Source organism: Macaca nemestrina, chromosome 17, assembly GCF_043159975.1.
Source record: "Macaca nemestrina isolate mMacNem1 chromosome 17, mMacNem.hap1, whole genome shotgun sequence".
Classification (NCBI taxonomy): Eukaryota; Metazoa; Chordata; class Mammalia; order Primates; family Cercopithecidae; genus Macaca; species Macaca nemestrina.
The window spans coordinates 88148048-88168372 of NC_092141.1; the positions used below are offsets into that span (position 1 = coordinate 88148048).

The 20325-nt window shown below is 54.6% G+C and overlaps 1 protein-coding gene across 21 annotated transcripts in view; it reads right to left on the reverse strand.

The window, feature by feature from the left end:
• The window catches only part of LOC105469257 (RNA binding fox-1 homolog 3), a 524235-nt gene that overhangs the window by 95574 nt on the left and 408336 nt on the right, over positions 1-20325 (reverse strand). The gene's annotated exons all lie outside the window — the stretch shown is intronic.

The window sequence follows — 20325 nt, forward strand, 5'->3', positions numbered from 1 at the left end:
CGCCGTCTCTGCGGCCGGCCGACCGGAAGGCGCCTCGTCCTGTTTCGCGTTCAGAGAAGCGCCTTTCTTAAGGGAGGCCGGCTCAGTGGCGGGGATGTCGGTGATGTAATGAGGGCATCTACGCAGAGGCTTCCGCGCTGGGCAAGGCTTCTCTGGCTGTCCAGGGCTTGGAAATCCAACCAGAGCCTCCAGGAGCTTCTCCTGTCCTCCTGCTGGCCCCCAGACCCCATCATACATCCCAACCTCCTGCCACAGGCACCTGGTCTTGTGGATACTTAGATAGGAGTGGGGGACATGGGCACCGGCCACAATGCATCCTCCCCTCCCTGTACCCAGACACACTGGACTTGTGTTTCACTCCCACAGGACAGGCGTGCAGAGGTCCCCACCTCTTTGCCCCATTCAGCATGTGGCAGAAGTCTTGGCAGTGCCCCTTGTTCCACCACTGTGACTGTACACACCTGCAGCTTCAGCGGCCACACACACCCACTGGCCTGCCCCAAGTCCACACTCACCAGAGGCCCCCTGGATCAGGTTCAGTTTACCAGGATAAGCCACAGGTGAGTTTGGCTGCAAAAGGGATGGGCTGCCAGTGGCCACTGTCAGAGGCAGAACCAGCGGGGTCATGCCTAACCTCATGCGTTCCAGGAAAGGGGCAGATCCCAGGCACACAGTACCATTCTGAACGCAGCTGTCCTACCTCAGGGCACCTGTGATTCCCCTCCTCTCACGGCAGGCAGTGAGCCCTGAGCTGGAGGGAGGCGGGCCTGGGACCACCTGGCAGTGTGCAGATGGCTAGCCCGGCAGTCGTGTCAGACCCTCACTTGCTGTGTGATCTCTGGAAGTTCGATTGTCCCTGGGGGCCTTGGTTTCCACATCCAGCCCCAGAGATGGGTCGGATGTTGTCTGAGATCCCTGCTGCACCCACTACAGGACATGTGGCCTGAGGGCCATTGAGGAAGAGGGAGCAAGAAGGGGAGGGACAGAAGGGTGGCCTTTCCACGCCCAGTTTGGGAGGCTCCATTTGAACAAGGCGGGTAGGTAAGGGCACCTGGGACCATTCTCCCAGGTGCCCCATGTTCATCTTCCTCATAGAGGAACTGGGATGTGGAGTCTGGGAGGGAGGCAGACGGGAAGAGACAAGGCTCAGGGGAGAGACGAGGCAGGCGAGCTGGCCATCTCGCCATGTGGTCTGACATTCTGAAATCCTGCTCTGTGGTCCATCGGGGGTGGTGCTGGCACAGGACAAGTATAGGGGGCTTGTCTGGCTCCACAGGGTCTTGGCTATGGACTTGATGAGGCCCTCCCTGCTGTCAATAACTTGGTTTCCCAGCCTAGGACAGTGGTGGGGGTCCCGGTGCAAAGGCCGGGCATGCCTGGGCCAGGAGGATGAAGTGGGTTGTAGCATTTGCCAGCTGAGCCTTGCAGAAGGGCTCTTCATGAGTATGGTGCCCTGGAGTGGCCCTGGCTGCCTCCCTCCTGAGTCAGGTTGTTCTGGCTTGTTCCAGAAGCCATCCCTCTTTTGTCTTCTCTGGGCACCTCTCCGTCATCACTGCCCTGCTGCCCCTTCCCTGGAGGATGCTCAGGAATTCGGGACAGCCACATAGCATTCAGCCTAAAGCCAGGCTCCAGATCCACCCTGCCCATGAATCATTTGCTCATTAATTTGCCATTATGACTATTATGACCAAGTATCTCCTGTGGAATTCAAGCCTCATCCCCTCCAGAAAGGGATTGGGAGTGCTTCCTACGCCATGCCTGACCTAAAGCCACTTTTTGAGCCCTACCGTTTTTCTTTATTGATAACCCACTATATGCAGACACCGTACTCGGTGCTGGGGCTGCAGAAATCAAGTTATCTGCTCTGGAGTGAGCACACTGTCTAGTGGGGTAAACCAAGCTGGTAAATGAAGACTGCAGCCTAATGTACTGAGAACTTTGACAGCCCAGGACAGGGAGAGCTCAGATCTGGGGTGTGGCCAGGGAAGGTTTCCTGGACCCCTGAGCTCAGTCATTGGCCCAAAGAAAGCCAGGGTGGCCCTCACTATCTGCATCTGCATCACCAGCTGCAGCCCTGCACCTGCTCACCTGTGTGCCTCTCTGCCCAGCCACCTGCCTTCCAGCCTCACTTCCAGATTGCACTGGGCCCAGGAGCATGTCTGGACACCTGCCTCCATCAGGCGGCTCATCACACCCAGCTCCAGAGGTAAAGGACTGAGAATAGCAGAATGGAATGAAAATAATACCTCCAGAAAAAGGATCTGAACAACGTGTGTGTTTGGCTTATTTCTTGGGACAGGGGCTGTGTGCCCGCTGCCTCTTAGGCTGTGCTTCAACACGAGCTAGTTACTGAATAGCACACACCTCAGGGCTCTGCTGTGATTGTTTCAGAGTGTCCCGCGGACCTGACTCTGCGGACCCCACCAGCAGGAACCATGCCCTCATCACCTCCTACCTCCAGTACCTGGCACGAGGGTGGTACAGAGTTTTTCAGATTCCCCACGCCCCATGCAGCCCTCCCGAGTCCCTGGTGCCTTGTGGACTAGGGTGGGTGGCCCTGAGCAGGGGGTGGGGGAAGCCTGTGCTCCTGGTGGCTCTGCTGCCCCCGCTCCCGGGGCGGAGGGAGGCTGCGCGCTAGGAAGAGCTGTCACTCCGGTGCTAATATTCACTATTTAAAAAAGAGGCAAGGAAAAAATATCCCATTCGCCCTGAATATGAGAAGGGCCTTGTTAGGCAGGCAGGAACTGAGCTGTAATTATTTCTGCGCTCCTGGGCACCACTATAAATATCAGGCAAGGGAGGCACCTCAAAAGGTTCCGATGGTTCGAAGGCTTTGGAGATCTCCTGGCTCCTTCCTGCCCCCATCCTGTGTCACCTTCCCTGGTAGGGGCCCTGGAGGGTGCAGGCACTGCCTCTCCTCCAGTAGGGCAGGGCGTGTCTTCCCCAGCTTGCCTGAGCATGCCTGCCTGGGAAATCCTGGCCCACGTAACCTTGCCAGATGCCCTGAGTCTCTTCCGTGTGTACCTCTGTGAAATGGGCACACAGGATTAACCCTGGGAGGGCGTTTGCTAGAAGGCATGCCGGGGAATACTAGCCTCCAAGGTGGCCTGTGTTTTTAACAAAAGGTGGGCCAAATGAGTCCTGTGGTCAGATGACTTGGGGGACTCTTTCTTATGACCCCTACCCACATCCTTTGGAAATTCCCAAGGCGGCACATGGCAAATTGCAGCAGAAAGGAAGCAACTCCATACTCTCTTTAGGGGAGGAAGCGGGGTGAATTCCTCATCCTCCTGCCCCTCTTTCCCCCTCCAGGCACCCAGGCCGACCGTCCTCAGGCTTCCCCCGTGCCATGAGGACAGTGTGCAGCTTGGCAGCGGCGTCCCAGGACAAGGAGTGAGCTCACAGTCTCTGGTTGCAGCTGGGCTCAACTGCGCCAAGTCGAGCCTTAATCGACAAATACATTGTGCTTTCCGCAGAGCCAGACCTTCCTGCCCCAGCCCTGGGGTGTTTGGCCTGGGCTTGGGCATGAGCACTGGGGTATGAAAGAGGCAGAGTGGAAGAACTGGATCTCCACAGTGGGGTGGGGTGGGCATGGCTCAGGGAGGGGAGGATGTATGCAGGCCTGTGTGTGTGATGGGGTGTGGGGAGAGCCAAGAAGCCACTCTGACCAGCCAGAGTCCTGTATCGCCATGGAACACTTTCCGGGGAATTAATGTCCCAATTCGGCAGCCAGGGCAACAGAGCCGGAGTCAGGGAAGAGCCCCCACTGAGGCTGTCGTGGGATGCCCCCAGCAGACACCATGGGGCAAGGTCAGGCTGGGGATGGAAAACTCGTCAGCCTTTTTTTTTTTTTTTTTTTAAAAAGTAGAAATTCTCAGATTCCCAGAGGAGGCGGCTTCCTTATATCAGGAGTCAGGGGCGGTTTCCACTTTGTTCTGGCCTGTTTAATCTCCCCAGAAGGGCAGAAAAGGCAGCAGAGGATCCCTGCAAGCAGGGGTGAAGCAAGCCCAGGGATGAGCCGTTGGTGCAGCCCTGGCAGGCGAGGCCTCGCTGGAGGTGGCCAGCAGAGGGCCCACTCACACCGCCTTCGCTGGCTGGCCTGCGAGGAGGGGCTGCTGGGGTGCTCCCCACCCCCAGCTCCCTCTGCCTCCCTCTGCCAGGGGTCCTCAGCAGTGCAGAGGGAAAGCTACGCCCAGCCCAGGCTGCCGGGGCCAGCACCCACCTTCTGGCTCAGCGGGGGTCCCCCACCCACTGGCACTGTCCCCCTGGCCCCAGCAGAGACTGCAGCAAAAGTAAAAATCGGCGTGAAAAGGAAGTTTATTTATCTGTTTAATTAAGAGGCGTTTGCAAGCCACATTCGGGTCCATCCGTCTCACTTACAACCATGTCCCAGCAAAATTAAACATAATAAATACAGGGAGACTGAAAGCAAAGGGCACACTTGAGATATATGGGCAGAGGCAGGAGTTGTACAGGGTTGCAGTTATAAGCACATCTTTCTCTTGCAAGTTCCTCTCCCCTCGGGGGCCCGGGAGCCAGAGGAATGCGTTCAGAGAAGGGACTGTGGGTGCCGCTCACTCTGCTCCTTTCACTCAGCGCTGTTGCCAAGCTTTATTTATTTTAAATGAGCCCCCAGGACTTCTCCCTTCTCTTCTGTGGAAGGGGAGTGAGGTCTACACCGAGCAAAAGGAACATCTGAAAGCAGCCAGCACTCTGATGTTCCACCCCAGGGCTCGGTGGGTAAGAGGCCTCGGAAGCTGCGGCCCTGGAAAGCTCGTTGCAAGCTCCTGCTGCATCTGGGCCATGAGCTCCTGGCAAGGAGACAGCCTGGGCTGAGCAGAGCCTGGGAGAAACAGATCTTTGGTCTTCAGTGCCAGCTGTGGCCAAGCCACTGTTTGGCAATCTGGGCCCAGAATCCCACAGAAGTCGAAGGAGGAAGAGGGGGGCACTTTGATTTCTGTCTCTCATCTAAAGGCTCCAGAGCCTGGCCATTTGCTTAAACTTCCCAGGAACAGAAGCACACAAAGGGCGAGAATGGCAATTTATTATTATTGATTGCTAACTGTAACAATACCTTGTATCTGCTCACTGCTTTCCTAGCCTTTTCAGAGAGCCTTCATGTATCTCACCTCATCATCACAAGTTAGGTAGGGAAGGTGTAACGATGCCCATTTGATATATGATGACCCTTTTAGGATCACAGAGGTGGTCCAAGGTCACACAACTAGTTAGAGGCAGCATCTGGGCTAGAAGGCAAGACTTGGAACTTGGATTTACAGGAGGCCTTGTCTTCCCTTCAACTACCGTGCTGGGCTCATGCCCTTCTGCGAACATGCTCATCGTTAGCCCTTGGCTCTCTCTCCTAACAGGATCAACTCCAAACCAAATCTGTTAATGTAATAGTCATTTGCAATAGCTTGGGCATTTACTAATCACACCGCTGCTCCGTCTGTGCGGCAATTATCTCGAATTTCCTCTTTCTCATTAGGCAGGAGGTCGCGAGGGCTCAGTGGGTTGCTGAGCCCTGTGGTGACGCCAAGGAGAGGAGCTGCCGCTGGACCAAGGAAGCCCTTTCCCAGCGTTCCTAGCTGATCTTCCGTGCGGCACCCAATTTCTCGGGCCCTCACCCCGCGCTCAGCTGACCCACCAGCCCCAAGCCCTCCTGTCCTGCCCAAGCCTGTGCATGCGTGCTTAGTACCCTTGTACCCAGACCATGGATGGCCACAGAAAAGAGAGTCCTGAATGGCTTGGGAAGTTGTATATTTGTTTGGAGATGATGACTCCAGCTCGGACTGGGTGTCCAGTGAAGTGCCCTTTAATGTTTGGGCCCCCACTGCAGACGTGACTCATAACAGCCTTTGCTCCTGCCAGGGCAGGGATCACACCAGCCAAGGAAACCCCATATCACTGCTCCACGCAGCCCACCCGGGAGGTACTTGCCACTAAAATCACTCTTGGTATCCCCACTTGCTGTCCTTCAGCATCGGGGTCAAATCCAGCCTCTTGCTTTGAGGTCACCTCCTTCCCCCAATCAAAAAACAGAGTGAAGAAGAAGAAAGGAGCCCTCAGGGACAAGGGTGATGGGGCTGGAAGGGGAAGTGGCATCACATCTTCCAATCCCCAGCCTTCTAGCTGGCAGTCACCGAAGCCTTCAGCGACACGTACTGTCTTTTTTTTTTTTTTTTTTCCCCTTGAAGCTCTCCACTGGGGGAAGCCCTGCCGTCTCTCTGGGGAGCCCGGTTAGGTTTTTATCACCTGCACACAAACCTTTTCTGTCTTAATTTTATTCAAAGGGTGAAGGCTTGGAAAGAGTGAGAAGGGGGCGCTTAGGCCAGAAGCTGAAGTCACTGTCACCCCCTGTAACTCCCAGGAGGGACTGGGGCCACTGACCAAAACTTGTAGAGCAAAGCCACGCATAGAGGGAGGGGGCTGAGTGAGCACAGCTCCTGCATACAGAGCCCTGCACTCTCAGGGCGTCCGAAAGGGAAGACTGTACACACAATGTGGGTACAATTTCGGTAGCTCCCATTGCTATGGCCGGCATGAATTTGCACCATGTTTGGTTAGAGTTGAACTGAGGAAACAGCATTCTGGGTTCCTCAGTGGAGACCCGTGGGAAGAGGTCAAGGTTTGTTCTTTCATCAACAGCGGGTGGGTCTGAGCTGACTCCTGGCTGGAGGCAGCAAGGGCCCACCTCCAGCAATGAAGTGGCTGGGTGCTCCCCTTTGCCATCAATTTTTAGAAAATCTTACTTAACAGAGAAACCAATGTCCCTTCCTCCAGCACTGGGCAAGGAGAGGCCACACGGAGAGCAAGTGCAGCACTGTAGAGAGGGAATGGTGGCCCGGGGGTACCCCGCACCCCAGGACTGGGAAGTTAGAACCTCTAAACTCTGAACAGACCTGAAAGACTAGATAAAGCGTCTGCCTGTCGCCCCAGCCCCAGCACTCGGTGACTCTGAAGCTAGCACCTTCAAACTCTGACCAAACCTGAAAGACTCTGGAAAAAGCAGCTGCCTGTGGCCCCAGCCCAGCACTCGGTGACTCTGAAGCTAGCACCTTCAAACTCTGACCAAACCTGAAAGACTCTGGAAAAAGCAGCTGCCTGTGGCCCCAGCCCAGCACTCGGTGACTCTGAAGCTAGCATCTTCAAACTCTGACCAAACCTGAAAGACTCTGGAAAAAGCAGCTGCCTGTCGCCCCAGCCCAGCACTCAGTGAGTTAAAAGGCAACTGCAAGGCCTCGGGAAACAGAATGTGAGGGGCGGGCACTCTGCTCATCCCCTGCCCCTGCATGCCTCCTGAAGCCAAAGCGTCAGCTCATTAAAAGCTCATTAGGAGCCCGAGGCACACAAAGGCCTGGAGAGGCATGACTGTCCTGGCAAAGTGCGTGGCTCTAGGGAGGCCAATGCACTGTCAGGCAGCCAGTGCCAAGCTGCAGACAGGGGCCGGGCCCTGGAGTGACGAGGTGGCCGGCGGCGGGAGGTGGGGGTGCCAGGTCCTTCTAACGAAGCCTCATGGGAGCTGAGCTTGTCCCAAGACTCAAGGGAGTGGGGACAAGCATGTCTGCCAGGAAGCAAAGGAACAGATGTAGACGGTAACCTACAGACTCACCTCCCCACACCTCCACGATGACAGAGGCCAGATACGAGTTCCTTTCTCAGGCTTTGAGAGCAAGGAGAAGGCAGGGTTAGGCAGGACCCTGGGCAGGACCCTCCCGGCAGCCTAAGACACACCAGGGAAGTTGTGTGAGTCGCTGCCCGGTAAGCAGGGATGGGGCAGTGGATGCTGATGTGTTTTAGTCCCTAACAGTTGCCCAAGAGCAGGGGAAATGCCTGTCTGGTGGGGGTGTGGGAGCTTGTCTTGAGTTAGGCATGAAGCTATTCTGGGGCTGCCACCCCTGCCACCCCCCCCCCACCCCAACGTCTCCTCCCTCTTGATCCTGGGAGGAAAATCCCTCCCCTTTCCTGATCCACTCTAGCACTGGGGTCCAGTGATGTTTTGGCACCAACACAACTCTCCCTTTCCAAGGCATGAGGTTTCTGAGAATTCACTGGCAAGGAGGTTTGGAGAAGTTGGCAGCCAGCTGAGGGCCCTGTGCTGCTCTCAGCAGCTCCCGGCCTTTCCTCCCACTGAGAGTTGCTGCATCAGGATTGCGGGGAGCCGTCTGTTCCTGCTCTTACTTCCCTAGGATGCTGTGACTTTTGATTCCTGCTTGATTAATATACAGCCAACAGAGACTGTATTTAAGGCAGCTTTAATTCTCTCAGGTCACCAAACTCAGGAGCAGCAAAGCTGCAAGGAGCCAGCCCCGCAATAGATCAAACACCAGGACCTTCAAATCGCTCTGTGGCCCAATTTCTCATTGCTGCTGCTGCCTGATAACCCGTCCAGCCTGGAGCCAATCGCTCCTTTTTCTAGGGCTGGACACGGGGGCTGGATGTGGATGTCCATGACTGAAACCCTCTTGGCAGCACAGAGCGAGAGCTGGAAGGACTGGGCACAACAGTGAGACCGTCAGCACCAGGGACAGCTCCAGCCAGACCCTGGAGCGACAGTCGCTGCCTACACCTTTGCCTTCCTGGGCCCAAACAAGCATGGGTGTCAGTGAACTGTCTGTTTTGCAGGGGGTGGCCAGCAGCTAGCCCTGCTGATGGCCATCTTTTACCAAAACATCCTTGCCTGCTGATTTAGCCTCCTGCTCCCTTGGGGGCCCTGCACACTCTCACTGGCTCTGTCTCCCTTTAGGAGATCCAGCTTTTTCCATTGCTGACCCCCAGAGGGAAGCAGGCTGCTGTCAGGACTGTCTGGCCTCTGTGCCAGCCCCTGGTGCCCAGGGCTTCTGTGGGCCCAACAGTTTCCTTCCTGGCTCAACCTCATCCGCTTTCAACTTGCCTCATTAGCATCTCCTGAAAGGCAGGCTAATTCCTCTGCTGAGCACCTGGGTGTTCACTTGCGCGGTGGGGGCAGGGGCAGGCCTGCCGGAGTGGCTGCCATTTCCTCCAAAGCGCCTTTTATAGACCTGGTCCATGTTGCATTCGGGAGGCACCGTGGAGCAGCACAATGTAGGGAGACTGCACTGGGAAGCCGGGCTTGTAAATTACCTCCCAGTGGGGGCAGGGAATGTGCCTATTAACAGAGAACCTGGTGCACACAGCCATTCTCATTTAAGAGCAGGATCTTCCCGGATCAGATTCTGATCAATCCTTGCTGCCACCAACACACCATATATTAGCAAGAAATGTTTGCATCAAAGTTGGAGGAAGCCCCAGACTCACCTTCCCACGCCAACCCCCGACTGCTGTTTTAGTAGGATTTTCTCTAAACCCAGCCCCACTGGATTTATTCCCCCTGCTCTGCCTCTATCCACTTAAAAATATTGTCTATGGATTTTCAAATTACTGCTACACTTTCTAAGAGAAGGATGCAGTGGTTAAAAATTAACAGCAAATTTATGGGAATTCTATATGGCAATTACAGAATTATAATGAAGTGGCTGCCACTTGGCTGGGTGTGGGTAATTGGAAATCCACGCTGGGAAGACTAGAATCTTTACTGTATTGGAATTGTATTTTTGCGAGTAAATGCCGTGGAGAGGGTCAGTGGAGCCTTGAGTTGGCCAAGTTCTTCTCTAGAGGAAAAAGTGGCCTGCTCACTACCTATTGGGAGGCAATTTAGAAGGAGAATCACTTATGCTGGCCCACAGGAAGGTGGCTGGAAACCACTGGGGGAGGTACGTGTTCCGGGCTAGGGGAGCAGGCCTGATGGTGGAGGAGGTGGGAGTGAGAAAGCATGAAGGGAGGAAGGCCAGGGCATCACCAGCAGAGGGAAGGCCCACTGTGGTACAGATGGAGCCAGACAGAAGGCAGCACTGAAACCCTGATGTTCTCCCTGCCCTGTGGGTTCATTTGCCTTGGGAAAAAATTTGGGTAAGATGACTATCATGAAGACACCGATGTTGCTCCCTCTTTCACATGGTGCTGTCCTCACTCCCACAGCTGCTGGGGGAGACATGGACTTTGCCTCTGATCTCCTCCGCAACTTTTTAGGGTTTTAGTGGCTGAGAAGGTGGAGCAGGAGGCTGTGATAAGGGAGCCCAGATTCTGAGCAAGGGAGTTCTGCCAGGAATCTAGGTACAAACTGCCTCCTGGAAGTCAGGTGTGGTGGCTCACACCTGTAGTCCCAGCACTTCGGGAGGCCGAGGTGGGTGGATCCCTTGAGGTCAGGATTTCGAGACCAGCCTGGCCGACATGGTGAAACCCCGTCTCTACTAAAAATACAAAAATTGGCCAGGCGCGGTGGCTCAAGCCTGTAATCCCAGCACTTTGGGAGGCCGAGACGGGCGGATCACGAGGTCAGGAGATCGAGACCATCCTGGCTAACACGGTGAAACCCCATCTCTACTAAAAATACAAAAAAGTAGCCGGGCGAGGTGGTGGGCGCCTGTAGTCCCAGCTACTCGGGAGGCTGAGGCAGGAGAATGGCGTAAACCTGGGAGGCGGAGCTTGCAGTGAGCTGAGATCCGGCCACTGCACCCCAGCCTGGGCGGCAGAGCGAGACTCCGTCTCAAAAAAAAAAAAAAAAAAAAAAAATACAAAAATTAACTGGGCTTGGTGAGCATGCCTGTAGTCCCAGCTACCAGGGAGGTTGAGGCAGGAGAATTGCTTGAACCTGGGAGGCGGAGTTTGCAGTGAGCTGAGATTGCACCAGCCACTGTACTCTAGCCTGGGTGACAGAGTGAGAGTCTGCCTCCAACAACAACAACAACAACAACCACCAAACAAAACAAACCTGCTTTCTGGTTCTTCAAGAGTTTGTGGGCCGGGCGCGGTGGCTCACGCCTGTAATCCCAGCACTTTGGGAGGCCGAGGCGGGCGGATCACAAGGTCAGGAGATCGAGACCACAGTGAAACCCCGTCTCTACTAAAAATACAAAAAATTAGCCGGGCGCGGTTGTGGGCGCCTGTAGTCCCAGCTACTCGGGAGGCTGAGGCAGGAGAATGGCGTGAACCCGGGAGGCGGAGCTTGCAGTGAGCCAAGATCGCGCCACTGCACTCCAGCCTGGGCGACAGAGCGAGACTCCGTCTCAAAAAAAAAAAAAAAAAAAAAAACGAGTTTGTGTAGATCTGGTGCTGTCAAGTGCAGAGGCCACGGGCCACATGTGGTCATTCTGAGCTAAAACATGGCCGGTTCTAATTGAGACACTCTGTGTGTGTGTGTGTGTGTGTGTGTGTGTATACGCGCGTGCATGTGTGTGTGTGTGTGCATGCGTGTGTGTGAAATGCACATGGGATTTTGATGACTTGGGACCAGAAAAAGAGTGAAAAAATAGTTTGTATCTAGATGACATGTCAAAATGACCAATTATCAGGTATACTGGGTTACATAAAGCTTATAACTAAAATGTGTGCCCCGTTTTGCTTTTTTTTTTTTTTTTTACTTTCTCAATGTGGGTGCTGGAGAGTTAAGCATTTCCATGTGTGGCCTGCATTATGCTTCTATTGGGCAGCTCTGGTCTAGAGCATGGGCAGATGTCTTTCCTCTCAGCCCCACCGACATCAGCTCACTGTCATCCCCATTGCCTGCAGCAGTGCCTGGCCATGGGTAGCCTCTCAAGAAGAAATGCAGGCTGTGTGCCGTGGCTCACGCCTGTAACCCTAGCACTTTGGGAGGCGAGGTGGGAGGATCACCTGAGGTCAGGAGTTCGAGACCAGCCTGGTCAACATGGTGAAACCCTGTTTCTACTAAAAATACAAAAAATAAGCCACGCGTGGTGGTGGCTGTCATGCCTATAGTCCCAGCGACTCAGGAGGCTGAGACATGAGAATCACTTGAACCCAGGAGGCAGAGGTTGCAGGGAGCCGACGCTGCACCACAGCACTCCAGCTTGGGTGACAGAGTGAGACTCCATCTTTAAAAAAAAGAAGAAGAAATGCAAAATGCAAAGCCACCTGGGTCTTTTCTTAGAGTGAGGCCGCACGCAAGCCTGTGTGGGCAGGAGGCCTGGCCTGATCTCCCCATCCCAAAACACAGACACCCAGCAACAGGGTCTGCTCCATTTCAGTCGATGTTTCTTGGTTTCTATTTGCTCTATCCTGATATCTGAGACTGGGGCCTCCTTGTTTTGTCCTGCCATTGCAGCTGTGTGGGCACAGAGTGTCTGCTGAAGCCAGTGGTGGGGTGACGGGAGTGGCTTTCCTTCTGTACTCCCTCCCCCACGACAGAACAGCACCAGGAAACCAGCACTCTGTTTTGGGGTTTGGGGATGAGCTCACAGGCAAATACTTCTGCCTTCTAACCTGCGACCTGCGCTAGGAGAAAGTGTCCCAGCGACCAGCTCCCATGCGGCTGCACTCACTTGCATTTGGCTCCTGGGTGAGCTTACTGAGGTAGAGGGAGAGGCCCCGGAAATGCCATTCCAGTGAAACTGGGCATGGCGATAACTATCATCATCAGAACACCTTGGACAGATGGGCTTTCAAGAACCCAGAGCACCCTCAGCCTCATGCTCCACCCCAGCCCCCTCTGAAGGCAGAGGGAAGGAAGTGGGACGGTAAATATTATTCTTTCCATCTCGTTGGATGGAGAAGCTGAAACCCAGGGTACAGGAGTGTCCCAAGATGGGAACTGGAGGCCAGAACATGGGGTTGGAGTCATTGCCCCGTTCTACTGGAGGAAGAGAAGCAGAGCGGAGCTTGGATCATCTTGAGCTCCTAAGAAGACTGTAGTCCCGTATCTCCTACCTTCTACCACACACCCAGCCACAGCCGTTTTCCACACCCTCCTCCAGCAGAAAGTGGGGCCCACTCCAGCCTGGGAGTCACAGACCTGGAGTCCAGCCCACCTCTGCCCCTGACCACTCGTGGGACTCTGAGTAAGCAACTAAACATCTCCAGCGTTAGTGTCTGCGTCTATAAGAATGGGACGGCAGTACCTCTCTCAGTATCGAATTCTCACAATACCTTGTGGGGATTCAAAAACATGTCAGATACAAACCAGCTGGCACTGGTAGATGCTCAATAAATCATGGCAATTAATTCAGCAAATACTTATTGAGTGTCCCCAAGTGCCAGATTTTGTTCTAGGTCCCTTCTCTCTGCAGTGCCCAGTTGAGACCACCAACGAAATTTCCTTTCTCTTCACCCAGACGGACGGCACTTGCCCTGCTCATCTCTCAGGCCTTGGTACAGAAAGTACAGTTAACTCTCAATTATCTATGCAAATGGAGTGGAACGTTCCACTGATAATTCGGAAACAGCAGAGAGTCTACAAATAATTCTTATTTGAATTAGGAATGCATTATGCTTATTTTCGTGTCGGGTTTACCTTCCTAATTACTGTTTGTTCTGGCTTACGCTCAATCTGGTTTGCATTCTCAGAACTCACATCAGTGTGGTGAGGGGCGTGCTGTGGAAGTGTACTGGGGCCCACCAAGTGGAAATCAGCCACAGACCACCCCTCTGCACTGCCCCCCAGCACCCCAGGTGGACTGAACCCTGCTAGGGAAGTAGCAGGCACTGGGGCTGCTTGGCATCTGCCCAGCAGGAAAGGTGGCAGCTCCTTGTGTGTTGTTTTAAGGCTGTGCCCATGTGGGTGGCTGGGCAGGGGTGAGTAAAATGGAAGGGGGCGTACCGGCTCCTGTGAGCTGCATTTTCTCCCCAGGAAGCCAGGTGCAGCCATAAGAGGCATCCTCACGCGCAGCCCTCCCTTGGGGCTGTCCACATGCTGTTCTCTGTCTGTTTCTCTCTTCTCTGTGTCTCCCTCTACATCTTTCTTTGTGTGTGCATCTCTGTGTCACTCTCTGCCTCCCCTCCACGCTGCCATTCACTGCACTCTTTTCTCTGGGACAAACCAGGAAACAGATACTTCTTTTCTTTTCTTTTCTTTTCTTTTTTTTTTTTTTTAGACAGAGTCTCACTCTGTCACCCAGGCTGGAGTGCAGTGGCACGATCTCAGCTCACCGCAACCTCCACCTCCTGGGTTTAAGTGATTCTCCTGCCTCAGCCTCCTGAGTAGCTGAGATTACAGACGTGCACCACAACACCCTGCTAATTTTTTTTTTTTTTTGTATTTTTAGTAGAGATGGGGTTTCACCATGTTGGCCAGGCTGGTCTCAAACTCCTGACCTCAAGTGATCCACCCGCCTCAGCCTCCCAAAGTGCTGGGATTACAGGCGTGAGCCACTGCCCTGGCCCAGGAAACGGGTATTTCTTTCTACAGACACATCTTCCACGCAGCCAGGGCTGCAGATGGCTGGGGCTTGTGTCTAGCTGGGCAGCTCCTCCTTATGCCACTCCATTCCTCTTTGTACAGCAGGGAGGGACGGCGAAAACACCAACCTAACCTCCCAAACTACAGGCAAGCAGGGAGCCAGAAACCCAAAGAAAAGCCTGAGTCTCTGTGCCCTTCCTCACCTCCCCCGACTCCCGGCATGGAAGGGGGTCTGCCTTACACCAGCAACCAAGACAACATCTATCTGTGACAGCGGCACGTGCTTCTGATTTCCTAAGCACGCCAAATGAATCCACCCCAAGTGCCTCTGTCTGTGTCAGCAGAGTGTGGGATGGGCTATCATCCCGGAAGTGCTATGGTTGCATCACTGGACCATCCTCAACACTGCACCAGACCAGAAAGGCAGAAAGGGAACTCATGGATGACCACCGCCTCTGGCCAGCCCTCTGCCCTCGCCCCCGCCCTACACCTCACCATCCCCCGAGGCGACCTTGCAGGCACAGGTGTGGACAGGAAGGACCGTCTGCACCCGGCAGGTGATGACTCAGGGGTTGTCCTTCCAGCTCTCACTGGACTCAGTGCTAAGGTGACAGTGGAACGCTGGCATCTGTGTCCCGCCTGCCAGCTCATGGAGAAAGTTCACAAATGTCACCTCAGTATGCCTCACTGAAGCCTGTGGGACAGACGGGTACAGCTGGAGACTGAGGCTTGGAGAAGTTCATGAACTTTCCAGGATGTATTGCCCATGCCACTGGTCACTCTGATAGGATTTTTAGAGATGTGAGAAGCCTCCCTGCTTTTGCACTTTCTCTCTCTCTCTCTCTTTTTAAGATGGAGTCTTGCTCTGTCGCTCAGACTGGAGAGCAGTGCTATGATCTAGGCTCGTTGCAACCTCTGCCTGCTGGGTTCAAGCGATTCTCCTGCCTCAGCCTCCCAAGTAGCTAGGATTACAGCCATGTGCCACCACGCCCAGCTAATTTTTTTGTACTTTTGGTAGAGATGGGGTTTCACCATATTGGCCAGGCCGGTCTCGAACTCCTGACCTCAGGTGATCCTCCTGCCTCAGCCTCCCAAATAGCTAGGATTACAGCCATGCGCCACCATGCCTAGCTAATTTTTTTGTACTTATGGTAGAGATGGGGTTTCACCATATTGGCCAGGCTGGTCTCGAACTCCTGACCTCAGGTGATCCACCTGCCTCGGCCTCCCAAAGTGCTGGGATTACAGCTGTGAGCCACCGCGCCCGGCCGAGCTTTTTGATGCCTAATATTCTACTGCTTCCCAGTGGTTAAAATACAAATTATCTCCTGCAAAGATGCTGAGCCTGTGAAGCTAAACATCGCCTGTAACTCAGTTGTGAGGCTGTTGGCTGAGAACTGGTTTTTAGGGAGAGAGGGAGGAGACCCAGGAAACAGTGGGAAGCAAGGCGGGGCTGTCTCCATGGAGTGAAAGCTGCACAGCAAAGGGTGCAGCTGTGGTCATAGGGTGGGGATGGGAAGGCACATTCTGGGTGGCTCACTCTGCCTTCTGAGAATGTAAAGGGCCTTTCAGAAAAGACCTCCCTAGCCCCCCACCAACCATCAGCCCCTCCAGGTGGACTTCACACCTGCACGGCACCCCCTGGCTCTCATTCATCCTGCCCTTCTTCTTCCAGCAGGTGGGAGGGTCAGACCTAGAGGAGGGGGTGTTCCCAGGAGCCTCCGACCCTCTGCCCTCCGCCCTACTGCAGGAGCTGCAGATCTTGGGGGTCTCTCAGGAGGGGGAAATCAGCCCAGGCGGGACTTGAGGAGGAGGAGAAGGCCAGCCATCTGGATGGCCTGAACCCAGTCACAGACTTAGGGCCGCCAATGACCTCTGAGGTGACCTAGAACACACTGCTTTGGTCCCAGTTCAAGAAGTAATTAGATATGCTCTCAAAGAAGTCCCCAAAGCTTTAATTAAACTTCAATAAAAGTGAGGCTCAGTCTCTTTGTTGCATGAGCCTCATTTCCAAGAGTCACACGTGGCTTCTGGTGACCGTATTGACACAGATATAAGACATTGCTGCCGCTGGAGGATTTCTGAAGCCGAACAAATCTACCCTGAGGCTCCAGTCTGTCAGGAGAGTGTCTGTTCTACGGTCCTGCTCTAAAGCTTCCCACATCTCAGTTTCCTTATCTATAAAATAGGAAGAAAAGGGCCGGGCGTGGTGGCTCACACCTGTAATCCCAGCACTTTGGGAGGCCGAGGCAGGTGGATCACCTATGTCACGAGTTCCAGACCAGCTTGACCAACACGGTGAAACTCTGTCTCTACCAAAAGTACAAAAACATTAGCTGGGTGTGGTGGCGCGTGCCTGTAGTCCCAGCTACTCGGGAGGCTGAGGCAGGAGAGTCTCTTGAACCCGGAAGGCAGAGCTTGCAGTGAGCCAAGATCACGCCACTACACTCCAGCCTGGGCAACAGAGCAAGACTCTGTCTCAAAAAAAAAAAAAAAAAAAAAAAAAAAGGGAGAAAAGTACCCTCCCTGAGTACTTCCCAAGGCCCAATGAGATGACAGATGGCCAAAGCCAAGCGTACAGATCATCAACAAGGTGGCCTGTGCCCAAGCTGCTGGGCAAACCCTCTTCTCCACAGCCACTCCCAAGGAGTCAGAAAAGTGGGGCTCCAGGGAAAGCCTTGATCAGGCAGCAGGCATGGTGGCTGCCAGCTGTCACTCAGGTGCCCCGCCCAGTCTAAGAGCAAATATAAGAAAAAGAAGAAACCAGTCCCACAGACAGAGCCACAAGACAGGAGTGGCCTCAGCACAGAGCCAAGAGGGGCAGAGGTGCAGCCGGAGGGACAGCGGTGACCGAGCAGAAGCCAGGGACCCCACACCACCTGGCTCCTTGCAGCACTAGAGGAGGGCTGTTCAGTGAGGGCCTTGGTGGGTTGGGCCATGAGGTGTCTCAGGTCACATCTCTGGGTGGTTGAGATGCCAGGAGAGCTCTGCTGGGCTGCCAGGATCTCTTGACGTGAACTCAATAATAAAAGCAAAGGGGAACTTTGCACAGAGGGCACAGCTTTGCTGGGGAGGAGAAACATCCACAAAACTGATGGGGGATGCACCTGGACCCCCGGTCCCCCCCACCTGATGTAGTGACGAGTCCCCTCCTTAGGCCATACTGGGGAGGCCAAGGCAGAAGAAATCCACCCAGCCTTTCACCCCCTCCTGCGTCCTTTTCTCTTTGTGCGGCAGGCAGCTGGGCCTGCCTAGTCTCAGTTCCCTCAGTATGAGCCTGTGCCTCCCAGCCCTTCACTGCCCTCAGCCCCTTCCTCAGCCATTCCCACACGTCTGTGTTCTCCCCACGACTCCTTCTCTCCTGTCTTCCCACCCTCTCCTTGTGTGTCCTTTTAGGCATCACTTCTTAACAACAACAACAAGTGGTGCATCAAATCGTCCGGATTCGATGGAGCTGTAACCGGATCCACAACAGAGGCCTCAGCATTGCCCTGACACACGGGTCTGTCCTCCCCCAGGGCTGCTCTCTCCCGGTCTCCAGGTTGGAAGAGATCTATACGTCTTGGCTCAGAAGGTGATGGCCTGAGAGAGGGAATTCTGAATACTTTAAAAAGGGAATGTGGGGGGCGACCTGGGTGGGAGAGGGGAGAGAAGAAAATCAGAGGATGTTTTGCTCCCAGCACCCCTGGCAGTGGCAGACTCTGCAGAATACCAAGCAGCAGGTGGCCTGCTGTGAGCTCAGGGAGGGCTTTCCAGGGCTAGTGAGCCCTCCCGGGCTTCTCAAGTCTGCCTGGGCTGCAGTTCCTGGTCCTGAACCTTCCTTTCTTCCAGCATTTTCCTCCTAACCCTGGGGCATTCATGATTTCTGTCCATCCTCTCAGGAGGGGACTGGTGACGATTTCTCCTCTCTCTCTTTGTATTTTCTGGAACATGGAAAGTGCTTCTGACAGGTGTGTCACATCTTCTGTGATCAGAACACTCTTGCCCCTCGGAGGTGGTGGAGGTGGCCCACAGCCCCCATGCCCGCCCAGTGCCAAACTCACACACAGCACCCCCTGCCTTCTCTGTCTTCACCCCTTCCCACGTGCCTTCTCTCCTCCACACTTCCCTGACTCCACTGGAGGCTGGGGGAGACTGACGAAGAGCCTGGGGCAGACTTGGGCAAACTTCTTGAAAAGTTGCCTTCTACTTTCAGGCCTCCTCTCTCTGTGTCTCCGCCCCTGCAGGAGAACGCAAATGCTCAGCTTCCTGCTGACACCACCTTCTCTCTACAGTTACTGTCTCATCCTCCTCCTCCTGCTGGCTTCACTCAGAGCTGTCACAGTCCCGGGGTGCTGACACACATCTCTGGAATCTCAGCAGTCGTTACCGGGAGAATGCCCTCGGTCCCCTGGGTGCACTGACAGGCTTCCCCAGCATGGGGGGTAGAGTGGGGAGGGACCAGGAAAGGAGGGCTCTGGAGGAAGACACCCCGGGGTGCGGTATGATCCCTGCGTCTGGGCTGGACTGTGCTCTGTCCCGCTGTATCATCTGCAGGGACTTCTTATCCACAGCAAAACGGGAGGAGCCTGGGAACAGAGTGGGATTGGCAGGAGAGGCAGCCCCGGGCAACTGTGGGGGCTGTGTCGGGTACCACGCTCATGTATAACAACAGATGACTCAGTTTCCCCATCCCCTGAAAGCCCCCTCTGTGCTCACGGCAGACCACTCCTCTGTATCCTGGTAGAGTCTGCCACTGCTCAGGGTGCTGGGAGCGATCCCTTATACAAGCACAGAGCCATACGACTTACGAAAACTTCACCAACACCCATCTCACAAATTCTTGCAACAACCCCATGGGACGGTTATGACTATGTCAGCGTTACACCCGGGAAGAGTGAGGCCCAGTCCGGGGGCTTGCCCGAGATCGCCTGGCTTGAGCCCACACAGCAGACACCTCCCCAGTCCCACCTCCCTCCCACCCTTTTATTCCAGCCTTGGCTGTGGGTGTCAGAGCACATAGCTGTGATCCAACAGCCCCTTGCCCTAACACGCTGCACAGCACTGCCTGCCCTGAAGCTCTTCTGTTACTGCCACGTGGGACCCCCGGCGGAGCACACTCAGCCACACACATGCACTGCCATGCCTGGAGGCACAAAGGCGTTAATACCGCTGTGTGGGTCAGTCCTTGCTGGATGGGGAGAGGACCTGGTGAATAAGCCATTCATGGAGCCCTGAGGGACTAAGCCCCCAGCACCCACAGTGATCGCAGCTCAGTAACACACCCTTGGATTCCTTCTCCTTTCCCTATTTTACTCTCCCTAGGGCCCCTCCCTTCTGTGCACTTCCCAAAATATGCTACCAGCATGCGAGCACTTCTCTCGGGGCCTGGATTTTGGGGGCTCCCAAGCTAAGGCAGTTTGTTCTTAAGATGCCTAGAAAGTGGCCCCTCAGGATAGGATTCTGGAGTGTGGCCAGACATTGCTAAGGACCATGCTGCTGGTGACAAATGGGGCTGTGACAACCCCTGGCCTGTGGGAGCGTTGTGAGTACACAGACCCTCACTGGCGGAGGATGGGGAAGAGGGGCAGGTGGATGTGAAGCATCTGGCTGTGCTGTTCCCGTGGCAGTGGTTTGAGGGCGAGGGGGCTTGTAAGGACTGTGGGGGTGGTTGGCTTTTATTAATGGGCTTAGAAGCTTTGAAAAAGGAAAACAACGGTCTCAAGCCAGCTGACTGTCAACACAGGGCTCCTGGCCTTCATGGAAATATGGAACTAGACCTTTATCCCCTAAAGCACAGGAAGCAAATTGTAAGGGCATCAGAGTCACCAAGGAGCCTGAACCCACGGACATGGCACTTCTCCCCTGACGAAGCCCCATAGGAAAGAGTGAGACTCAGACCCTGGGGTGAGAACGTTTGTGTGGATGAGCCTGAGAACTTTGCATCCCTAAATTCCCTGAATGCTGTGGGCTGGTGGAAATGGTCCCTTCCATCCTTGCTAAGAGAAAGGAGACTTTCCTTACCTGGAGAACTAGCAAAGACCTCAACTGAGAAATCTTCTCACAAGATAACACTTGTCCCCACTGAGAGCTGCCCCTGCCTCCCCCACTGCCGTGACAGCAATAGCTAGAGTTGA